We start from the raw sequence: 23,785 nt of genomic DNA, 5'->3' as shown, positions 1-23,785 counted from the left end.
AGAGCAGTGATTTATAAAAGCCAAGCTAGACATGAGGAGGTGTGAAGTATGGGCTAGAAAATATTACTGGAGCTATTACAGTGCTTTTTGCACAAACAGTGTATCCCCTCTGGATATGGTTTAATTCTCATAGCTCTGTCTAAAACGATGTATTGAGACTTGAGATACTACTTGTCTCCAAAACTACTGGCATTTATGAGAAAATGGAAGACTGGAACTCCTCAGAATAAAGAGAACAAAAACAGAGCTTTGCTCAAAACTTGCAGTACCATTGTATTTGTAGATAAAATTAGCTAAGCAAATGTAAGTTTAAACAAAGGAAAGGTTGTCTTTGGAAAGTGGATTGGACTAACTTAAACAAAATACCAAGATGCCAACTAAACAAACTGAAGTTTTCATAGAACAAAAAAATATCTATTTTACTCTACTTAGCTTGGCTGAAGAACGTTATGTTAGGTGCTGCAAATAAGACGGGATAATACATCACACAAAGATAAGTCTGTGTACAAAGAATAAAGGATAGTTTGCAAATTCAGAAGGCAAAACATTTAACTACTGAAACTCAAGTATTTTTCCTGCAAAAAAGCAAACCAATTGATAGATGTCAACGCAACAGGTTATTAATGAGAACTGATGAAATTGACGATAGAATGACTTAGGTAAACATCTAGCTACAATAGTAAGAACAATATAAGAGAATCAAACTTATATTTCAGATTGTTAAACAACAAAAAGAAATTACTATGAAATTTTCACAGAAAAAAAAAATCTTTTTTCCTCTTACATAACTTGCCTGAAGAATATTGTTTTAGGCACAGCAAAAAACCCAGGATAACAAATCACACATAGCAATCACTTGATCCTCTTAAATACAGTATTGAAATATCTCATGATCTCCGTGTATTTATCCTCACAGTCCGCTTGTGGATATGGGAAAATGATTTGTGCTTTGAAAATGAGGAACTGTGTGGAAAGAAACTGAGTCTGTGATCCTCAGAAGCATTTAGGCACCTAATTACTGTGATTTGACACAAAGCTGCAAGAATAAGGAGCTGATCTTTGAATCCAAACTCTGTTACCCTAGTCACTGCTTTGCACTCTTTTTAAGATTACGTGGTCCAAATTGGCTATTAAAGCAATTATTTTTTGTGTCTATCAACAAGAAAAATATTATTTCCTTCTGAAGAGAAGGGTGGTTGCTAAGCAAAGGAGTACCCGGCAAGGGGAATGTGAAGTGGTTAGAGAGATCAAGGCAAGAAACCAGAATGATGAAGTGAGAGTTTATGTTCCCTTTATTCATGGCACTTTTATTAGTGCTGTATTTTTAGACAGCTAAAGTGCTGTTGTAACATTACCACAGAAAGTACCAGGACCCAGAGAAGAGGTAGGAAAGGACAAAAGGATGTAAAATATGGAAGTGGGGGGATAAAACTTGCACTAAAGTTGCTAGATAGACTCAGGGATGCTGAAGACTAAACCTCATTTAATGAGGGACTGTATATCTGTTTTAGTTATTGTTATGGACAATGTTATCCAATAAACTTCTATTAAGTAGATCAGTACCAGAGGGTATACTTCCTGTTTATGAGCTGGTAATTACCACATCTTGAGCTAAATAAACTTGGAACCTGAAGGCTGAATTTCTTCTAGGAAATAAATTCTTTCAGGCTTGGCGTTTGTTAGCTGAGGAGATGGTGAAACCAAGCTGAGCAGGGAACAGTGTAGTATGTATACAATGTACGCTCAACCGGCTGCCCCAGCGCAGCTCTGCTTGCTCTCACTCTGTACCAGACACTAGAACAAAAAAAATAAGCTAGAGTCAAACTAGTTTTATTTAGGAAGTGTTTTGACCTTTCCTCTGTGCAAGTTGCAACAATATTTTTCATCTGATAGAACAGGATTTACAGAGTGTAGCCCTCAGCTCAGCAAGCTGTCCATCTGCCTTGCTTGGAAGCAAGAAAGGATGATGAGTCTGATGGCCATTTGGCTGCCCAAAGAGAGACCGTTTTTCACAAGCTTTAAAGCTAGATTAATGGAATTAACTTTGAAAAGAATCAGAGTCACTATATGGGTTCAATAAAAGCAGGTCAAAGCCACTGCCTAACAAGTCTACATTTCAACCTCCTCATGGCCCATTTTGGTCACCTAAGACTGGAGTGAAACCTGAGATGAAGTGTTGGCACTTCTGAAGTCAACAGGTGTTTCACTGCTGATTCTAATGACAAGAGGGTTAACTCTGTATATCTGGCTCGGAGAATTAAAAACAAACAGTGGTCTGGCTGGCACGGGTAGCATGCTGGACCAGAATAAACAGATAAACATAACTGCACTAACTTTATGTAAATCCCAGTGCTTTGATTGGCCGGTGGCTGCAAATAGCCAATTAGGCTGCACATGTTTGCAGATTAAAAAATGGCCATTCCACTGTGGCTGAGATGCACAGCAATCCTCAGTGTGGCTCACTGAGAACATTCCACCTCCGCTGACTTTAATTGTTATTAGTTTGCTTTATATGTTAAATAGGGGAATATTTTAATGTAATAGCTGTAAGCGCCAAAGCTGAGTGAATAATTCATAGCAAATTATTTATTCAATAAATTTAGCCTCTTTTACTCTTCAATTTTTCAGGAACAAGTTTATTATTTTCTCAAAAGAGTGGTTATTATTCAGAATTACTTTCTAATCAGTTCATCAGAATGTTTCTGGCTCTGCAGATCTCCTGGGTAGGCTATTTTTCACTAAATCAGTAAGCCACACAGCACCGTTGCCTCTCTTGCTTTGATGCATGTTACACTTTAGCAGAAGTTTCCAGTAAGTACTTAGGTTTAACTAAAGGCAACCTGACTCCTCTTGCTCCCTATGTCCCTGGTGGAAGGTGTGATGCATGTTCTGCCACTAGACTTTTACCTTCTGTGAAGGCTGGCCTAGGAAAGAGGTCAATGCTCTGGAGGTTGAGGTGAGTTTAAGACTGAGAATTTCTATGGTACTGTGGTGAAGAATGTATATAGTTATCTTGTCCTCCTCGCTTTCATACAGTAGGTGCAGGCAGAAGAGATGGAGCACGGATCACCTCAGGATCCAGGACTGGTATGAAAACACCATGACAAACTGTCCACCGATCAATGGCATCTGTCTCACTAAGTGTCAGAGGGTCTCAAAACATATGCTGTCATTATTTCTTAGTTTTAAAATGATTATTTATTTTTAAGGTTTTTAATAGTTCATAGCTAAAGGAAAGTAGATGTGGAGAGCCAACAAACACAAGGGAACAATCCTCACTCACGCGCATAACTGCATTGAGCCATGCTCTGTGCATCTCTACTGGCTCTGCTCTTTAGAGGTGAACAGGTTATAGCTCTGCTTTTTACTCTCAGCTGACTTTCCTTGAGCCTGTTTGCAGCATTGCTTAGATAATTTTTTGCAGTCACTTGTGCCTCATATCTGCACCTCATGCCAGGTGTCTGCCTCAGGTATTTACACATGTATGTGAGATCTGAGAAAAGAAGAGCTCTTCACCAAGCCTTGATAATTAATAAACCGTGCAATCTCACAACGTTTCCTGTTGTTCCTTTGTCTTCCTGCAAATTCCCCAGGGATCACTTCTGTTCCTCCTGGTGAGGTATGCTTGACCTCAAGGGCTCTGGCTCAGAGCAGCCTCTCCATTACTCACAAATCTGTGAGGCAGCACTGCATCACACCTCTTTCCAATTATCAATGTGGTTATCAGTATAATGTTGTTTGTCATTGTCATGGGGAGGGTGGGTGCTACTGTTTGCTGAAGACCAAGGTAGAAAGCAAATAGTTTGGGTAAGCTCTGCTGACAGTAGGCTACAGCTTTATTTAGTAGAATTTGTTTCATATGAATGACATCCCAAGGCAGTTATCAAAGTTAAATAATACATAATAGCAGAGGGAGAGAGAAATTAAGAGACACAGGCATGGGAATAGAGATGTTTTCAGATGAGATTTGAAAACAGATAGAGAAGCAGTGAGGCAGAAAGAAACAACAGAAAAAGAGACTGTTCCAGACGGTGGGAGATACAAGGGAAAAAAGCTTTTGTAACAGCTGTGGCTTGAGCATGATTAGACACAGAGAGATGACCAGTGCCATTTGGAGATAAAAATAGGAATGGATGAGAGGGAAAGGAGTTCTGGGGGATGGACTGGGAAAAGGCCACAGAAGGCAAATAAAGGAATGAACAGGAAGCTGTGGGACTTTGCTCTGTAAATGTCTCAATGGTAGTTTGTAAAGCCAATATACCTACAAGAAGACTTCTTTGGTGGGCATCTTGCATCCAGACAGGGCCAACTCACCACAACTACTGATAAATAAGAGAAGGAAAGGTTGTGTAGTTAGACTTTTATCCAAGCAGACATTACATGATTATTAGTTTACTTTTTACCAAGACACATCGTTTCCCTATGCATCCTCTTAAATGAAGAGTCTTTCATGTGCTTACATCCTTCCCGGCTGCTAAGAGAGGAGCTGAGATAGTGCTCCCTAACACCAGAAACTCTGACAGCTGTAGAGCATTAAATGAAATTTCTCTGTGACTCCATTCCTGACAGACCTGGACAACCTTCCCCAGGCTCACCAGTGACCACTTGGATCCTTGTGGTCCCATGCCTTCCTCAGAGCTTTTGCAGCACCACTGAGAGTTTGCACCACTCAACAAAAAGTAGCACCAGATATCTAGGAAATAGCTTCCCTGCCTTCTGTGGGAGCAGAACCTACCCACAAAAATGGTTGCAAGATGCATACTCATGTTGAACATTTTCAATGTGCTATCAGTAATGTGCTGTCAATAACAAGGAACCATTTTCTTGGTCACAGTTTTGTCAGCTTCAGTCACACTGGAAGGTGATGCAAGTTTAAGCTGCAATTTAATTATCTGCTTACAATGCAATATCATTACAATCTCCATGGCATTTTGTCACAGCTTGTGGTAGCTCAGGGCACTCATGGTTTAGGGTCAGTCTTATAAAGCTGACTGCCATGGCTTCAGAGTCACACTTCACTGCATCAGTGAAGAACTGAAGAGAGCAGGAAGAGGGAGAGCCTCAGTCCTGGGTGAGAGGAAGATGGAGCAGCAGTGACAGATGAGCAACAGAGTGAAGAAAACATTGGGTAAAGCACAACCAACACATTCCCAGGGTTCTTCAAAGCCTCTATAGGACCCATGGCACAAGGTGACGCAGCACAGAAATTCACACATTTTATGTGAGTAATTTAAACAGAGCATTGTTGAACTGTGTGGCATTTTTAGAGATGCTTCTTTGTTCATGGAGACTGCTAACCCTGTCAGTAAGGACAAATGTGGTATCCTGATACACTACTTGGTCAAGTCTATTTGGTAGACCCCACAGATGACTAAAAGTGAGAAGAAATAGAACATGGGCTCTCCACTTCTCCCAACAAATAATTAGTGCCTGGTCTGCTGACTTTATTAATTTTTTAACCTTCCTGAGGCCAATTTCTCCTGCCTCATTAAGTCTTTTTCCACTATTTCTGGCTGGGTATCTGATCTTTTCTTTGTCTTTCCAACTTGAAGAAGAGAATAAGAGCTTACTTCTGTTTGTATGTTTTGTGACTGTTTTATTAGGTTTTAGTCACAATCTTCGTTAAAAATACAAGCACTGCTTCCTTTCCATTTAGGGGCAGGAGGCAGCAGCTGCCTGGCCCTGGGCACAATAGCTGAGCATGGGAATCAGTGGTAGCCTCATTCTCCCTTCCAGCTTTCATGAGGAAAAATTCATTTAACAGCTCAGCATGGAGGGCTTTGCACATCCTCCTTCTTCCCTGTGAAGAAAAAAGCATTTGAAATGGAAGCAAGAAAAATATACGCATGCATTTCAGCTGTTTCTTCTTTCAGTTACTACTGAGTTTTTCCGTGCCCTCTGCAAACACATTTTACCCCATCTGTGTATACTCCCCCTGCACTCAGGTGACTAGCATAGAATAGACAGCAGTTTTGTTCTATTTGTTTGGCACTTGTTTTCTTTTTTTCTGTCTTTAGTTTTCTAGGAGGGACTAGTTAATCAGGGAACCTGTACTGTGTGACTGAACTAATCATACAACTGTAGAATCATTGAGTGGTTTGTATTGAAAGAGACCTTTAAAGATCATCTAGTTCACCCCCCAGGCATGGACAGGGATATCTTCTGCTAGACGAGGTTGGTTGAAGTCTCATCTAAACTGACCTTGAAGATTGACAGGGATGAGACATCCACAACTTATCTGCAACCAATCAGTTTCATATTCACCAGAGAACATGTTGCTTAGCGATAAGCCAAAGACTCCAACCAAAGTCTCATGCATTCAACAAAAAACAGCTTGAAATGAAAGACCTATGTAACTTGTTCCATCTTCTTATGAAAAGGTATGGTTATCTGAATGATCCTCTTCCAACCAAACCTGTCAATCAAACAGGAAAGTAATGTAGTAGAACTTATTAAAAGCCAATTAACCACACTAACCACAGAAGCTCAGGCATCTTCGTGGTGCCATTTGTTGTCACTGCAGCCTGAGAGTCTCCCCTGAGACGTTTGCAGAACAGCTGCCACCAGTGCTGACTAGGTTAGGTACTACACTTGATGTAGGTGCCCGACATATAGGTTGCTCTTGCCCAACGCTGAAGTGGGTCCAGGGGAAGTTTAGATTGCATATTAAGAAAACTTCTCACTGAAAGGGTTAGATAGTAGATACTAGTTAGATACTAGTTAGATACTAGAATGGGTTGCCCAGGTAGATGGTGGAGTCATCATCCTTGGAGATACGTAAAAATGCATAGATGAGGTGTTTAGGGACATGGTCTAGTGTTGGACTTGGCAGTGTGAGGTTAGTGGTTGTGCTTGGACTCCATGATCTTAAAAGTCTTTTCAAACTAAAGTGATTCTATGACAGCCTTCTATGAACACAGAGGTACCTCCCACCCTCACAATGACTTGGGAAAGCTGTTTCTCACAGTGGATATGCAAAATATTTATAAGAAACATTTATACCAAGGATCCCATATCACGTTAAGCTTCTGGTACTATTCAACCTGTCTCTCATTAGAAGCATCTGCAGTGTCTGAAGACTCTGAGCTGTTTGATAGATGTTTAAAATTGTTACACCTGGATTTTTAGAAACCAGATATTACCACACAACAATCCACAGTGCCAAGTGCATTTTTGTAATCTGAACTTTAAATGCAGATCAACTTTTTTTTCAGGCTTTTCAACAGGCTATTATTTTATGACACATTCTTCTAGCACTGTATCATACTGGAAAAACACAGGAGTCACATTCACATGGAAACACTGTGTTCCAGTGTAAGCTATTTAAACTTATACTGTTTAACATCAAATTGCTGGAGCAGGTACACTGTGTTGGATAAAATAACTCAAACTCCTCTTCTTGCAGATCCAAGGTGCAGTGTACCCAGAAGATGGTACTGTCTTTAGATGGTGCTGACATATTACAAGGACTCATTCCAGTCTGAACTGATGCAGGATGACTGTCTCAAGAATGGGAGAGGTATGTGCTAGTACTGAGTGGGTGCTTCAGCAGGACCACTTGTTTCTACAAAGATGTAGAACTCCAACTGGAGGAGTTCAGGCAGCACCCCCTGCAAAGAGAAAAGGATGAGGGGTGGGAAAAGAAGTTGGGTTGCTGGACTGACAGCCACACACCACAGACAGACTCTAGGAACCCATTCAAACAACACAGAAGGGAATTTTGTTGCAGGGTTCATGGTGATGGTGGGCCAAGCCCTACAAGGTAAAACAGTCTTACCACATGATTGCATACTGTTCAGCTCTGATACTGGCTGGGACTTCTAGGAGTGTTGATAACCATGATGACAAGCTCCTGCCAAATTTACTCACACTGCACAGTTGCTTGTAATCTGTTCTGTAGAGAAAGACTTATGAGTCCACCAGCATGGAGGGGAATTAAAGGCAACCTGTGTCCCTTAAGATAAACTTAAAGTTTAAGGCAAGCTAAAAAAATTAAAAATATATATTTACTTCTTTTTTCTTTTTCTTTTTTTTTAAAGTAAAATTTAGTTAGATTTTTATGCTGAAAATATATCTGAGGGAAAGGTAGAAAACAGGACATCCTATTTTCTGACTGAAATTGTCAATCTGATTGGAACTTTTGAAAGATAACAATGTAATGGACAAAACAAGTGTACTGAATCTTTTTAGACCATGGACATCAATCATGTGGTCTCTCTGAATATTTGTACTGACAAGTAAGATAACCACTGTCAATCACAAAAGAGTGTGCAGTGGAACAGCATTGTAATGGAGTGGTGCTCGGTCGAAACTCAGGTTTGTACTGAGGGCTGGGAATCAGGTGGGGAAGCTATGCCTTTGTCAGGTTTGTTATGAAGAACCTACTCTGTCCCTGAAGGCTGCCACAAAAAGATTTTGCCTCCCGTTATCAGGGAACTGATAATATAGGAAGTGCTGCATTGTTTCTTTTTATTATTTAAGGAAAGATAAAAGTACTTTAGTGTTACTCTATTCAATGCACAGTGACAATGAGAGAAACTGGAGACAGCAATTCAGTGGAGCAGAGACAGTCAGTGCCAGTCCAGTCTTAGTGTACAGACTACTTCCACTTGCATCACAGTTTGTGAAGCCATAAGCACTTCCCAACTCCAGGGAATACCAGGCAAAACTTGAAGCCACACACAGGGTAGTCTGAAGTTAACTGGGTGATCATTGTATGTCCCTTCCAATTGGAACTGTTCTATTCCAGTCTAGTCTATTCTAGTCTAGTCTGTTCTGTTCTAATATTATGTAACTGATATAGGCATCTATGTTTACTTTCATTTTTTTTCACCCTTGGATAAGTATCTCACTTATTTGTTTATGAGGTAGGAAGCGTGGTGGATGGCTGAACCTCAGATGAAACAGTCAAGCTTGTTCATAGCTTTATCAAGGAGACACAGCACAGACTAAATATAGGGTTTTGGGTTTCTCACTTGAATCTTCCTCGTAGGTGCACTAATCCTCTCTGAGTGGCCATTAAAGAAACAGCTTTTTTCCTCCTGTGCAAAAGGCCTTCTCTGTGCAAACAGAAAGGAGTGGTTCTTACAAGGCAGATATGAAAGTAGAATCGTGCATGCAAGAAAGGATACCAAGCATCTCATGTTACCCTTCCCTCTTGCTTCTGCAGGCCAGTCTCATATTGATCAGGGCAAGGGGGAATTCCTCCTCTCACATGGATGATGCTCTAGGGTACCAAGCAAAGACTGTGAAGGGAAACTGAGGAAGGATGATCACCACCCTGCTCCCAGCAATTCTATCTCTAGTTGATCTCCCATCTCTACTCTTTTTGACGAGATCTCTCTGGTCATGGTTCTCATCTGACTGGCAGTGCATGTAGCGATGGGAAAAGCACAGCATAAGATGTCCAGCTCTTGCACATAGTTTGTCCATGGTATATAAAGAAATTGGAACACAAATGTCTTTGTAAGCAGAGATGTTTGCAGGGAGCACATTATGTAAACAATATCCTACAAGTTCCAGTGTTATGCGGATGTGAATATTTGGATAGAGGACAGTATGATTTACAAAATATATATAGAAAAAGTTTTTCACACCCTAGAATGTCTAAAACAGCATTACATGCCTACAGTTACAGGAACAAATTGTACCTCATGCAGTTTACAACATGACAAATTGGGATCTTTGTAGTCTTCACTGAATATACTACAAAAGCAGCATACGTATAGCAAAGAATATATAGAAAGATATCTGAGGGGGACACATTTTACAGTGGAATTTCTAATTCTTTTGTGACTGCATTTAATAGAATAAAGCTGAGCTCTTTGATTATGAACATCTGTGTGTATAATCACAATGCTACCTGGAATGACAAAGACTGGATCTCACTTATTAACTTCTTGAAAAATGCTATGATCAATTTAACTTCTGTTTTTCCAAAGAAATTCTAAAACTTGTTATGTCTCTAGTAGTTTTAGTATAAGGTCATACAAATCCACAAGATAAATTTTATCCTGCTGAAATGAGCAGAACAGCTGTATCAGAATGGCTGTACATGAAGTCCACTGTTCATGGACAGATCTGTTTGAGTCTTTCATATATGTAGGCTATTACTATTAGAACAGAATTATCTTCTGAGATAGAAAACCTGTCTTTCAGCCTCATCATAAACATTTACACATGTGATACAACCATATATACAGCCAATTCAACCCTCTACTTCCCGTATGTGTTAGGTCTATGTTACAAATGATGGAACTTTTCCCTGGATATACTATTCAAGCTAGTTCCCACTTCTGTTCACCTTAGAATTGGTGGGGTTTTTTTGATGCAAATATCCATTACCAGCAGGGCCAACTGCCTTTAGTTATTTCTTGCCTGTCTAAGATCAAGGATAGGTTGCTTCTTCATGTTGTCTTCTAGAGAACTGGGAAAAGGAGTCTCCTATTCATAGCCTCCTTTGAGTAGAGAAGATAGGCAATTCAGACTCCGTATTTCAGTCTTCCATGAAGATAGACTGATACTAAAGCAAATGACTTCTCCTATGCCTCTTAAAAGGAAAGAGGCAATCTTTCCCATTCAACCTTATGTCTAGGCATGTTTGATTTGCCTTCTGACTGCACTAAAACCATCTTTAAATAGTGTATAATGAGCACAGTGTGGCTCTGCTGTCTTGTAATGCACGATTAGTTTGCTAACAACTTGTTTGAGTAGGCATGTGTGTTGCTTCATGTCTTTAAGATTATGCCTGAGCAGGAATAAAAAAAAAATAAAAATCACAATTTCCCTCCTGTTACTCCTACTCCAGTTTTCCTCTGGAGCATTCTGTCTCTCTTACGTCTGTCTTAATTAGATCATGCCAGTCCTAATTTGAGAATGCAGATTTTAAGCAGGGAGAGAGGAATGAAACACACTGACAATATGCTAATTTTAGATAGAGACAAAAGTGTCTTTTTCCATTAGGGAGGGGCAAAGAAGGAAAGGAAAGGAAAGAGAGAGGAAAAAAAACCCCAAAACACCAAAAAAACCACCCCAACCCAGAAAAAAATCTGCAGGTAGAAGTTGTATATTGTATCTGAAGTGCTGATTCTCACAAAAAGGGCTAAGAAATTAATCCGGAGAGAAGTCTACAACCAAGAACACACTCTGTTACCAGCCCTAATGGCCCTCTATCTCTTCTCACACAAGGTATACTACAGAATAGCATCACACATTTCCATTCAAATACACCCCAAACATTTTTATAACACTTAGGAACTACAGGCAAAACCAGCATGTATTTAGACTCCATACCTTCTCCTCTGCCCATCCATACTAAAGCTTGACATTACCTGTGGCTATTGCCTTCTAAAAGATTTCTCTAATGTAAATAGTTGTATATGTACGTTTAGGATAAACACGAAGTTCAAGGTTCCAGACTGTGGAGATTCTTTCATGTAAGCATAGATTTAGAAGATGATGCCTAGCACACATTGGATGTAAACATCAGCTCCCCACCAAGCAGACTTTTGTTTCAGCCTGGGAGAGGTGGGGGAAAGCCCTCAGAGTGATAAATAAGAATTTGTGCCAGGTCTTCAACTGGTTTTGAATAAATCCATTCTGCAACTGTGTGCATAAGGGAGGATTTTAAAGATGTTTATTACCGTAAATTATTTATGTCTTCCTTCCTCTGTCTGCCTCCTTTTACGGATGTAAATTATGCACATGTGGAATTTGGATCTGAGAAATACACAAAGGGGATTATACTTTAGTCCTTCCAAATTATTCCTCCTTCAGATTCACCTTGCATTTTTCCACCTCATCTCTTATCACAGAATGATCAGCTCTGAGACAGGATATTCCATGCTGACAAATCTAGGTGAGTGTCTGGAGATGGAGTTGTGGTCTAGTTTATTAATAAGAGAGATGACATTCAGGAACATTTATAAAAGCTTTTTTTTTTTTTTGGTAGATTACCTGTGCAGATTAAACTGGACTGACGAGGGTGGGAAATGGTGCTGTATGTCATCTAATTTTGGTGCTCTTCTGTTTTAGATAGCAGATTTCTCCTTGTCTGCAGAAGAATTATCCAGCCACCTACTACGATGCATTGAGCAGGTGATGTCTGCTTTTGCTCAGAGCCTACCTGGTCCAAAGGGCAAATACAGCACTGTCAGAAGCAACAAAAGTAGGTGCAGTATGGGTGGGTAGTTTCCTGTCACAGGAGTGACAGAGTGTGCAATATGGGTCTTTTATGAAATGCTGTGGTGCGGTCACATGTCAGCATAGGCAGATGAGACGTATATAGTGTAGAGACAGGTAATATGCAGGGTGGCTATGGCCAATGCATTACAGCTGGAGTAAACCCTCAGTGGCATGAACATTGCCCACCTAGTACTGCATGGTTTTATGTCAAGGATGCCTCTTTGCAGCTGATGCAAAAGGAAGGTTGGATGTAATTTAAGCAAAGAGATAGGAAGGGTAGAAACCATGCCTTCTCTGGTTTGTTCTCTGGTCTCTGTTTGGTTCTCTTCTACGTAAGAAGCTGTCTTTCCTTTTCACCCCAAACCAAGCAAACACAGTGAAAATGAAATAGAATAAAAGTGAGTTTCAGCAACTTGCAAACTAATTTTCAAAAGCTCAGACTACGGTTAAAGCATCCTGAGAGGGACTCAGCAGTAGGTCCTCTGGAGGCCATTGCACAGCCAGGAGTAGCTGGGTCACAGCAGACCCTGCAGTGCTGGCAATTCTTTTCTTCTTTAGGGAAGTAGTTTAATTAGGCGTCGTTTCAGCTGCTGGAGTTTTATGAAGGGGCAGTAGTGGAAAACTGCTCAAGGGTGTTCAGCTGGCTTTTCTTATACTTCAATTCATAGTGTTACAGACTCGTCAGATTCCCAGGTAGCAGCAGTTTCTTGTGCCGCTGGTAAGGAAGAAGTGACCTTTCCTCTCTGCTGCAGACCTCACTGCAGTCGCTTGTACCCTTCTCACACCCTGAGAACAGACCAACATATCACCCTCTGCATTGGACTTCACCTCATGATTTGTCTGCTTATTAAATAACGGTACTTACAAATGACATATTACAACAACAAAGGTCAGAACTTCAAATTTAAAGGCAAGCCCCAAATTCTTGTGGCATTTGCACTCTTCTGCTGGAAGGTTATGTGACAAGTAAGGTACAAGAATAACTTCACCATTCTCTTCAAAGTTCATAATAAAAGCTATTTATACACCAGATAATCCAAAAGGAGGAAAAGAGAAAGGAAGGGATGAGAGGAAGGGAAGGAGAGTATAAGGGAAAAGATAATATCTATGTTTTCCTCCTCCTTTCTTTTCTTTGTAAATCTTCATTAACTCATTTGCAAATTCCTGCAATATTTGTTATACTCAGACAACAGTTTTATTCATGCTCAAATGACACTATTTTTGAAACAGAAGGCTTTCCCTCACTCTGACAGAGCAGTCAGTGGTGGGGAGCTGCCTTCTTAAAATATCATAGAGGGCTTGAACTGAACAAATCAATTTTCTGTAATGTCTCTCAGGTGTTCAGAAGAAGAGAACTCAAAACCAAAATGGTAGAAGACATTACAAAAAGGAGCACAGAATGGGGTCCAGACCTGTGGTGTTACATAGCCTAACAAAGAGAATAGATGTGATCTATGTTGACCTGGTGTCCCAATCTATATTTTCTATCTGTGACCAACTAGAAATTATTGCTTCACTGTGTGGACTGTAATGTACTGGTTCCTGACTATGCCCATAGTAACATTGCTAAACTGGCTTCTAAAAATAAATCTAGAAGATCTGGCATGGACCCTAGGTTCCCAACCTCAAAACACTGAAGATCTACTCCTTTGACCATTCATTCTGACCTCTGAAATACTCTGAAATGTTTGTTTTTTTTTTTTTTCTCCAGAAAGAAGGTTGTAAAAAACCCCAGCAACAAAATAGAACATCTTTCTAAAATATATCAGATTTGACTTAAAAGTGGTCAAGCAAAGACAATCCCACATCTTTTCCCAGTAAGCTACTGCAATGTTTGGTTGACCTCATTGCGAGGAAATAGCAAGTTTATTTTCAACCTCTGAAGTTAATCTGTTCCAGATGGTACTTCCTATTTAAATCCATCATGAGAACTTTTTTACATGCCTGAACACCCTTATGCAATGATCCCAAGAACATATAATCATAGAAATGCTTTGGTTAGAAAAGACCTTTAAGTTCATAGAGTCCAACCACTAACCTCACACTGCCAAGTCCACCATTACACCATGTCCCTCAGCACTTCATCTACATGGCGCTTAAATATTTCCAGGGATGGGGACTCCACCACCTCCCTGGGCAGCCTGTGCCTGTGTTTAACACTGAAAAAGTTCTTCCTAATATCCAGTCTAAACCTCCTCTGGCTATGTCATTGACTAAGTCACAATGAGCTACTGTCACCTCTGAGTATGTGAAGAAACGAATGGAGTAACTGGATAAAATGTTATCCTTCCCCTAATATAAAACCTTATTTCTGTGCAAACTACACAGGGATTTCCCAGGTGGAAAGCTCCTTCTAGATCTTTGCCTTATATGGTAAAACAAAGTTCTTCAGTTCCTTAAGACTTCCATTGTGAAAGTTTGTTTTTCCTGCCACTGGGTCATTTCTGTGTCTTTCTTCAAGTGCCTTTTGATATTTGCAGCATCCTGTCATGAAGAGCATGCACAAGGGCAATGACTTTCTGTCATGAAATAATCTTGGAAAAGGTGTAATGAGGCTCTATGATAGACCACAAAAACACTGTCCCTCTACTCCTGAAGATAAAACTACATCAGTGATAAGGCATTGAGACTCAGACCCTTCTGACCAAAAATCAAAAGCAAATATTTCAGCCTTGGGATTTTCTCAAAAAGCAAGTGAAATATGATAACTTTCTGGGCCTGTCAGTTTCTTTGCTTGGACTATGAAAGCACTATGAAAGACTTCTGCCAATTTAATTTCTGACAGGTACCTTCTAAAAGATAATTGGATCCATGGTAGGTTTCCTGGGCTCTCTTTTGGGTGCTATTATACGAGCTGTGTTTCACCATGACCTAGCTGAGTCCACAGTTTACAGCTATTAAAGTTAGTTATGCTACTCTGGTTTTAATTTTGCTATGTACTTTTGGCTTAAAGCACACTATGCTAAATCAAAAGAAGCAAAACACACCTTGCAAGACTGCACTATTGCCTTGGCTTTCCTTCCAAAGCTGAAAAGCATCCTTGCAGTGTACGTATTTTTAACCTTTCTCTACCCCCGTTAAGGAATAAGATGCAGATGAGCTTCAAACTCTTATCCTCTGAGTTGTAGTGAAATCTGCCTCTCTTAACAAGCAGCCTTTTGATTGTTCTAAGCACACCACAGCTTGGTCCCTGTTTTCCTTGACACTTTGCCAAGCCCATTACACATGTCTGAGCAGCCAGAGAAATAGAAGAATTATGATTTCCATTTGGCTTCCACTACTGCTTAGTCTAATTTTCACTGTCTTAGAAATACAGCAACTGTTTTTCTTTTGTTTTATTTTTCCTTGTCATTTTGCCATTTTCCTTTTGTTTTTTCTATCAGAAATACTGAACAATAGAAAATTGCTAAAATAAAGTCCCCTTCCTCTACACTGTTTTTTCATTAATTAATGACTTATTTGTTCTAGAACAAGATTTCATTATCTGAAGAAGGGTTTTTTTCAGGAAAAAGTGTGTTAATGAGGTCACATGTAACCAGAACATATGGAATTACCTTACCATTATCTCCATTTCAACTGTTTTGGAAGAAGGGTGACATCAGGGTATGTGTGCATATGAAGGAAGGCAGTAGCTATGGCTAGCAGAACATTCTTGTACCATGTGAATAGGAAAGAATGTACCTCTGGAGTGAAAGCTTTTGCTTTTCAGAAAGATCTCTGCGGGTTGGAGGAATAAGCCAACGGGAAACTTGTGAAATTCACTAAGAGCAAGTGCAAAGTCCTGCATCCAGCGAGGAATAACTTCTTCCAACAATACAGTCTAGGGATTAACTAATTGGAGAGCAACTCAGCATGTGCTGAGAACATGTCTGTATACAAACAATTTAGGAAGTTTCTGGAACTGATAAGGATAATTTACTTATGGATGTGCTAGACAAGCTGACAGAAAAGATGCTGTGCTATGAGTGCTGCTCAAGGGTGGAAAACAAATGACAGGGAAAACAAAAGCAGTTTTGCTGCTTTTAGCTGCTCTTCCAAGACCATCTCTTAAAGCCCAAGAATGGTCCATTCCAATTCATGGGAAAATGAACAAATGTGCTTGGATGCAGTGGGAATTTCTGACTCAGCCCCACCCCCCCCCAAAAAAAAGGGAAATGTGGAAAATGAAAATCAAGACAAAGAATGTAGAAGAGCAGCATGAAGGTCAAAACTGTCAATGTATCTGGAAAGTCCTGTTTTGCTGGAAAGTTCTTCTCTGAGGCTTCCTAGAGAGTTGTCTTCAGGGCAGAGTCTGAGAAAGGAGGGGATGGAATAGCAGAGAAAGACTGAGGTAAGGACGACTCACGCAAAGTAAGTATACACAGCTTGTGAGTCCTGATGGGTTACTTCCAAAGTTACTGAGCAGGCTAACTGATGTCTTTGCAAAGCTATTCTCTGTCCTCTTTGACAGATCATGATGATCAAAAAGGTTCCTTCAGATTGCAAAAAGCCAAACAGCACACTTGTGCTTTGAGATATATTTTTGTTTGAGGAAAGAGGGGGAAAAAAGATTCAGGGAAGTGTAGGTCTGTCCTCAATCTCTAGAAAGTTTATGAAGTAAATCATCCTGGAAGCCATGCTCAGGCATAGGAAGAACAAGGTCTCTGGGAACAGCCAGCATGCATTTACCAAGTACAAGTTATCCAACAAAACTGATTGCATTCTCTGATGATATATAACTGACTATAGATGAGAGTGATAGATGTTGCTCACCTAAACTTTAGGGAGGCTTTTGACAGTTTCCAATAACATCTTTATAGAGAAATATGGTTTGACTGGATGACTTAAAAACCAAGTCAAAAACTGCAGAGTGCAGTTTAGGTGTCAGCTGTTCAAAGACTAGTTGACAAGCAGTTACCAGTTCTGATCCTTGAAGGTCAATAAAGTGGCAGATGCTGTGTGATATTTTCATTAATACCTCAGCAACAGGTCAGAATGAGTTCCTGCTGAGTTTACAGATGATGATAAATTGTATAGAGCACTTGAAGCACTGGAGAACAGAGCTGCCATTCAGAAGGACCTTGATAAAATGAAGGAATGGTCAGACAGAAGCTTCCTGAAATTTAGTAATGGCAAATGTTTCATTCTGCATTTGGAGCACAATAAACCACATGCTTCTCAGAGGTGCTAAAGAAAAGGAAAAACAACAATTTGCAACAAGGGAAATTCCAGTTGGACTTGAAGAAATCAAATTTCACAGTGAGAGTGTTCCGATGGTTGTGTGAGTCCCATCCTTGCAGCTAGTCAAGATTTTTACTTGATATGTCTACAAGCAACCCAATCCTAGTTTGCCTTCCAAACTAAATTATCACACCTATCTGTGATTTTCAATGTTGCTGAAATTTTTGGGTCTTTGAAGCACATACATTTATATGGGATTACCTCAGCTGTTGCCATATTTCTTAATCCACAAAATGTTGCCTCTAGCATACTGGGTGGGACTTCCTAGAAGAGTGTAAGAGTTTTCCATGAACAAAAAGTCAAAATCAAATTACAGGATTTGAGAAGATCCACCAGTTCTTCATAGTAAAAGGGAACTCAAAAGACTGTATTCTTAAGAATCTTTTCTACATATTTGATTTTATCTTCCTATGTGTCCACTAGTTGTTCAATGGAAGGGGGTACACATCCACTTCTCTTCTTGCTATGTTTTCTTCTTGAGTGGACATGATTTCAGAATGACAGGGTCCGAATTGCTAGATACTTAGACCATTGTGATGCTTGTCAAAATGTCACAGGACCCTCAAGTGCTGAGAAGAGTCTGAGGTGAGAGAAGTCAAGCTTGCTGGTTCTTTGCTATTCCCACTAGCAAATACAGACCCTAGAGCTTATTTGTAAAGATTGTTTTCTGGTCTATAAACTGTCAGCCTCTGACAGACTAGCAGGTGGTTACAAGTTATTCCTCTAAGAAACTACAGTTACTTCTGCTTGAGCTAAGAGTTTGATACAACAGAACTGGATTAATAAGTCGATGCAGTTAGTGCTGAGGCTTCTCATGTCTATTACAGTCTGAAGCTACTCTGGTCTGAAGTCCTGAGTGTCCTTGTCATGCACATGTGTTGAAGCTTTGCAAAGAGAAACTCTCCCACAAACCTTTGCTTTCTTGCTTATGAACCCATCTATGAAACACCACACTAGCCTTTCACATTCCAGGCAGAAGATAGCAGCACATTAATGCCCGTGTCAGATGTAATACGACCGCTCATATTTGAAGAAGCTTTATTCTGCTTGTGCATTTCAAAGTGACATCATAATGCTACTGTCTAAATTTCCAGTTCTAGTTTATCCAAATGTTCAAAGAAAGTATCACAAGGTAGAGTATGAGGAATGACAACAGTGGTCTTAATCCTAGAGCAGCTACTCTGAGAGAACACTCAAGAATACTGCCTGTCTTCCCCTGACATGAAGAAATACTGGAAGCCCTTGCTGTTGTGACTGCTTTGGCTGTGGTTTGGAGCCTGGGAGGCAAACTCTGAGTGGTGAAACTGAATCTTCCTTAGGACACAGGACAACCAGCAGAGAAAGTCTTTCAGAGATGGTGGGGCAAGTTTGAGGTCCTCAGCCATTAACTAGCACTATGTCTTAGTCATCATTGGACCCAACTTTGTAAGCCTGTAGTTGTATTTCTGAGTGACTGTTGCCCCATGGAGTCAACACTTAACTCTTACTGATGCAGTCAGTGCAGAAGAGCAGAGGCAATATTTTGAACATTAAGTGACATTCATTCTCTTGGAGCAATAGCAAGTTCCTCCAAACAGGCAGAGGTAGTGTTGTCTGATTTATTAAGGGGTTGACCTGTTGCAAGGACAGATACTACTTTTGTAGTGACCACAATTTCTATGAGGAAGATGAAGATACAGCATCAGAGTAAAAAAAAAAATAAGATCACATGAAAGAAAAAAAAAAGAGAAGAATAAATGAAGGTTTTGATCATTGCAGCATGCCTTCAGAAGATCATCATAGAATGGTAGGGGTTGGAAGGGACCTTTAGAAATCATCTAGTCCAACCCCCCAGCAGAAGCAGGTTCACCTACATCAGGTCACATAGGAACATGTCCAGGTGGGTCTTGAAAACCTCCAAGGAAGGAGACTCCACAACCGCTCTGGGCAGCCTGTGCTACTGCTCCATCACCCTAACATTGAAATAGTTTTTTCTTATATTTAAGTGGAACTTTTTGTGTTCCAACTTCATCCCATTACGCCTTGTCCTGTTACTATCTACTATAGAAAAGAGAGATGTCCCAACCTCCTGACACTCACCCTTTAGATATTTATAAATGTTAATAAGATCTCCCCTCAATCTCTTCTTTTCCAGACTAAACAGCCCCATTTTTCACAGTCTTTCCTCCTGCCAGGAAGATGCCAGACATAGAGCCTGAACCCATGCCTAGGCTCAGGAGGGAACTGAGAAATGCATGTTTGAGGATGGTATGAGACTACTGCTTTACTGTAACTGAGTAGAAGTCATATGAGATCACTGGTGAAGGATCAGTGCCTAGGAAATTATGTCCACCATAACATTCCATGCTAAAATAAAAAGGATAAAAAATCTAGGTGAGCTGATGTGATAAAGAATTAGACAGCAGTGGCAGTCAGAAGGAACAATCCAATAGGCAACCTCTACCAGAAAGTAAACTTATAGGTCAGCTATTACACTCAGCTCCACTGCTCTTGGGTTATTAACATTGTATTTGTGTGGAGCTGGTGAACGTTTTGTGAGTGAAAGTGTTGCTGTGCAACAGCAAAAACTTGCCAGAAATTAAAATTCACCAAATTTACATGAAAAGAAGAGGGGAAAATAATCAGTTCTCATGAACAAGGTTTTTCAGCTGACTTGATCCTAGGCAATTAATTTCTTGTAAGAAGAAACTTATTTTGCTCTATGGGAGAGGGATAAAATATCCATGCCATAAAATATGGTGAAGGCTGAAGGAAATTGAGCTGAATTCACGAAAAAAAAGTCAAGCACAGAGGTCAAGTGAAATTGCTTCATAAAATGTTCATTTCTAACTTTTCTGCAGAGCTTCAACCAGCACAGCAAAAGCTCTGATTTCCCATTACCCTTATTTCAAATTCTCTCTTCTCAGCAGCTCAGTTACCACAATAGTTACAGGAATCATTCCTCAACAATTTAAAAAAAAAAAAAAAAAAGGAAAAATCCAACAAACAAACAGAACAGATCCTGAAACTTGTCCTGTTCAATCCAGCCTATCCAAGGGCAAATAAAACCAAGGTTTTATTTTCTGTTTCTGCCTGGCAGGGGGCAGCATTTCAGGACTGAACACTTTCTACTGAAACAAAACAAAATAAAACAAAACAGAGATTATATTTGAAGCTTTTCTTTTTATCTTTTAAAAAGCAAAATCTGGTCTCTACAGTTGCCCTTCCTAGATACCACAGATATATCCTGCCAAGAAAAGCATCTTGTACCTGAGCAAATATCATTTAACTCCCTACAATCTAAGCAGTAGAATCAAGTGTTGGATCTGCAAATAAGGACCTTAAATCCTCTCTACCTCATAAGAGAGATAATTTCTTGACTATACAGGTGGAGTTCCTTTGCCCAGTATGTAGAGCTATTGAGAGTTGGAAGACTTCAACCTAAACTGAGTTTTCAATATCTCTCCACATAGCAAGCTAAGGACTTACCTTGGCAATTTCTTCAAGTAGCAATCAAGGAGCAATAACTGACAGTCATCTGCCAACTGATTATTTAGAGAATGCCTGTCACAGCCTTATACATTTGGATTAAAGTTGAGAAAATACCATAGTTCACGTCCCTGTCTATGGATATTCACTTTTATCACAAAGCCCTCTTTGCAACAAATTTATCAGCAAACACAAATGAGCTATTCATTGAGAAAATGCTGTAGACAACAGGCTCAATAAGACCTAGAAAAGTTGTCTCATAAAGGTTAGTAATTCAGAAAAAAATTATGAGGCAGGGATGTGCTGCTTGCAACAGGAGAGATTAGAGCTGTCTAAGCTTTTAGACCTATGAGAACAAAAATCTTAGGCAAAAGAAGGCTTTAGAAGTGGCATATTAGGTTTTAACCAGAGCAGATTTGTTTCTCATTTTAGATGTGGTCAGAGGCCTCTGTACTATGCTTCCCCTCCCCCCCCCCTCCCAATTTGTTGCAAGTTGTGTGAAATGTAGACCTGTTAGTGAAGTGTTATTTCATTGTGTAAGGGCATAAACACATGCACTTGCTAATTATTACCAGTTCTTTAATTCAGAATGTGTGTTGACACGATTTTGACCTGGCCAGCCAGCACAGTAAGATAAACCCAAGTCGTATTTCAGGGATGGCACAAGCTGCAGGTTTGTCTTGGTAGACTGTTCAAAGCAATACTGCTTCACTTCCTTCCCTCTGGTCTGAACTGCAACTGTAATCCCAGCAGGTCTGTGCTTGCTACAACTTATCCTTCACAAATACATCCTCAGCAATGAGCTACAAAAAGCCAGCTCTGCTGGCATCTGAAACAAGACATAAACAATCATAGAATTATTTAAGTTGGAAAAGACCTTTAAGATCATTGAAACCAGCTGTTAAGCTAACACTGCCACTGACATCACTAAATCATGTCCCTAAGCATCATATCTACATGGCTTTTAAGTACTTCTAGGGATGATAATTGCAGTGCTACCCTGGGCAGCCTGTTGCAATGCTTGATAACTGTTTTGGTGAAATATTTTTGCCTAATCTCCAGTTTCCCATGGTGCAATTTGAGGCCATTTCCTCTTGTCCTATTGATTGTTGCTTGGAAGACGAAACTGATCCCTACCCTTTCAGGTAGTTGTAGAGAGGCTTTACTCCAGACTAAATAATCTCAGTATCCTTAGCCATGTTTCATAAGATTTGTGCTCTAGACCCTTCACCAGCTTCATTATCCTTCTTTGGATGTGCTCCAATACTTCAATGTCTTTATTGTAGTGAGGGGCCCAAAGTTGAACACAGGTCCAGCTTCACCAGCACCAAGTACAAAGGAACAATCACTTCCCTGGTCCTGCTGGCCACAATATTTCTGATCCAAGCCAGGATGCCATTGGCCTTCTTGGCCACCTGGTCATACTGCTAGCTCATGTTCAGCTGTATCTCAGACAACAGCCCTAGATCTTTTTCCGTTAGACAGCTTTCCAGCCACACATCCCCAAGCCTATAGCATTGCATGGGGTTGTTGTGGCCCATTTGCAGGACTTGGCACTTGGCCTTATTGGCCTCAGCCCATCAATGCAGCCTGCCCAAGTCCCTCTGGAGAGCCTTCCTGCTCTCAAACAAATCTACACTCTCAACGTGGTATGGTCTGCCCACTGACTGAGAGTGCCCTCAATCCCCTAATCTAAATCATTGATAAAGATATTCAGCAGAACTGGCCTAAAAAATGAGCCCTGGGGAACACTACAGATGACCAAATGACAGCTGGATTTAACTCCATCCACCAACACTCTTTTGGCTCATCCAGCCAGGCAGTTTTTCACTCAGTGAAGAGTATGCCTGTCCAAGCCATAAGCAATGAGTTTCTCCAGGAGGATGCTGTGAGAAATGGTGTCAAAGGCTTTACTAAAGTCTAGGAAACCCACATCCACAGCCTTTCAATCATCTACTAAGAGGATCACCTTGTCACAGGAAGAGGTCAGATTAGTCAAGCAGGACCTGCCTTTCGTAAAGCCATGCTGACTGGGCTTGATCACTTGATTGTCCCATACATGCTGGTTGAGAACACTCAAAATACTCTGCTCCATAACCTTCCCTGGCACCAAGGTCAGTCTGATAGGGTTGTAGTTCTGCACATCCTCCTTATGGCCCTTCTTGTGGATAGGTGGCGCATTTGCCAGCCTCTTGTCAATATGTCCAGTTAGCCAGGTCTGCTGATAAATTATTAAAAGTGACTTGGTGAACATTTCTGCCAGCTCTCTCAGTACTCTTGAATGAATCTTAACCAGCCCTGTAGACTTGTGCATAAGTGGTGTAGCAGGTAGATAACCATTTCCCCTTGGATTTTGTGGACTTCATTCTATTCCCCTTTTGTTCCTTCCAGCTCAGGAGACTGGGTATCTCAAGAATAACTGGTCTTAATATTTAAGATTGAGGCAAAGAAGGCACTAATTACTTCAATATTTTCATCAACTTTCATCACTATATTTGCCCTCCATATAATAAATGAAGGAAATTCTCCTCAGCCCTCCTTTTGTTGCTAACATATTTATAGAAACATTTTTTATTACGTCTTATGGCAGTAGCCAGATTTATTTCTGGTTGGACTTTGTCCCTTCTTTTCTTCCCATATAACCTCACAACACCTTTGCAGTTCTCCTGAGTTGCCTGTGCCTTCTTCCTAAGGTCATAAACTATTTTTTTCTTCAGTTCCATCCAAAGCTCTGTGATCAACCAGGACTGTATTTTTCCCCATGAGCTCATCTTTCTGTACATGGAGATGGCCTTCTCCTGTGCCTTTAAGATTTCCTTCTGAAGAATGTCCAGCCTTCCTGGTCCCTCTTGCTTCTTTGTCTTCTAACCAGGACAAAGGCTGCACTCCGATAGTAGGAGTTCTGTTAACCCCC

At 40.3% G+C, this 23,785-nt stretch overlaps 1 long non-coding RNA gene across 1 annotated transcript in view; it reads left to right on the top strand.

The window, feature by feature from the left end:
* LOC133624707 (uncharacterized) overlaps positions 1–23,785 on the top strand; it is a 117,413-nt gene that overhangs the window by 70,903 nt on the left and 22,725 nt on the right. Inside the window, exon 2 of the long non-coding RNA XR_009818061.1 lies at positions 7,406–7,519. This is a non-coding gene — a long non-coding RNA (uncharacterized LOC133624707). The remainder of the gene's footprint in view (positions 1–7,405; positions 7,520–23,785) is intronic.

This window comes from Colius striatus, chromosome 1 (genome assembly GCF_028858725.1).
Source record: "Colius striatus isolate bColStr4 chromosome 1, bColStr4.1.hap1, whole genome shotgun sequence".
NCBI classification, from domain to species: domain Eukaryota; kingdom Metazoa; phylum Chordata; class Aves; order Coliiformes; family Coliidae; genus Colius; species Colius striatus.
The sequence above is the reverse complement of the archived record's forward strand: the minus strand, read 5'-3'. Positions and strand labels throughout refer to the sequence as shown.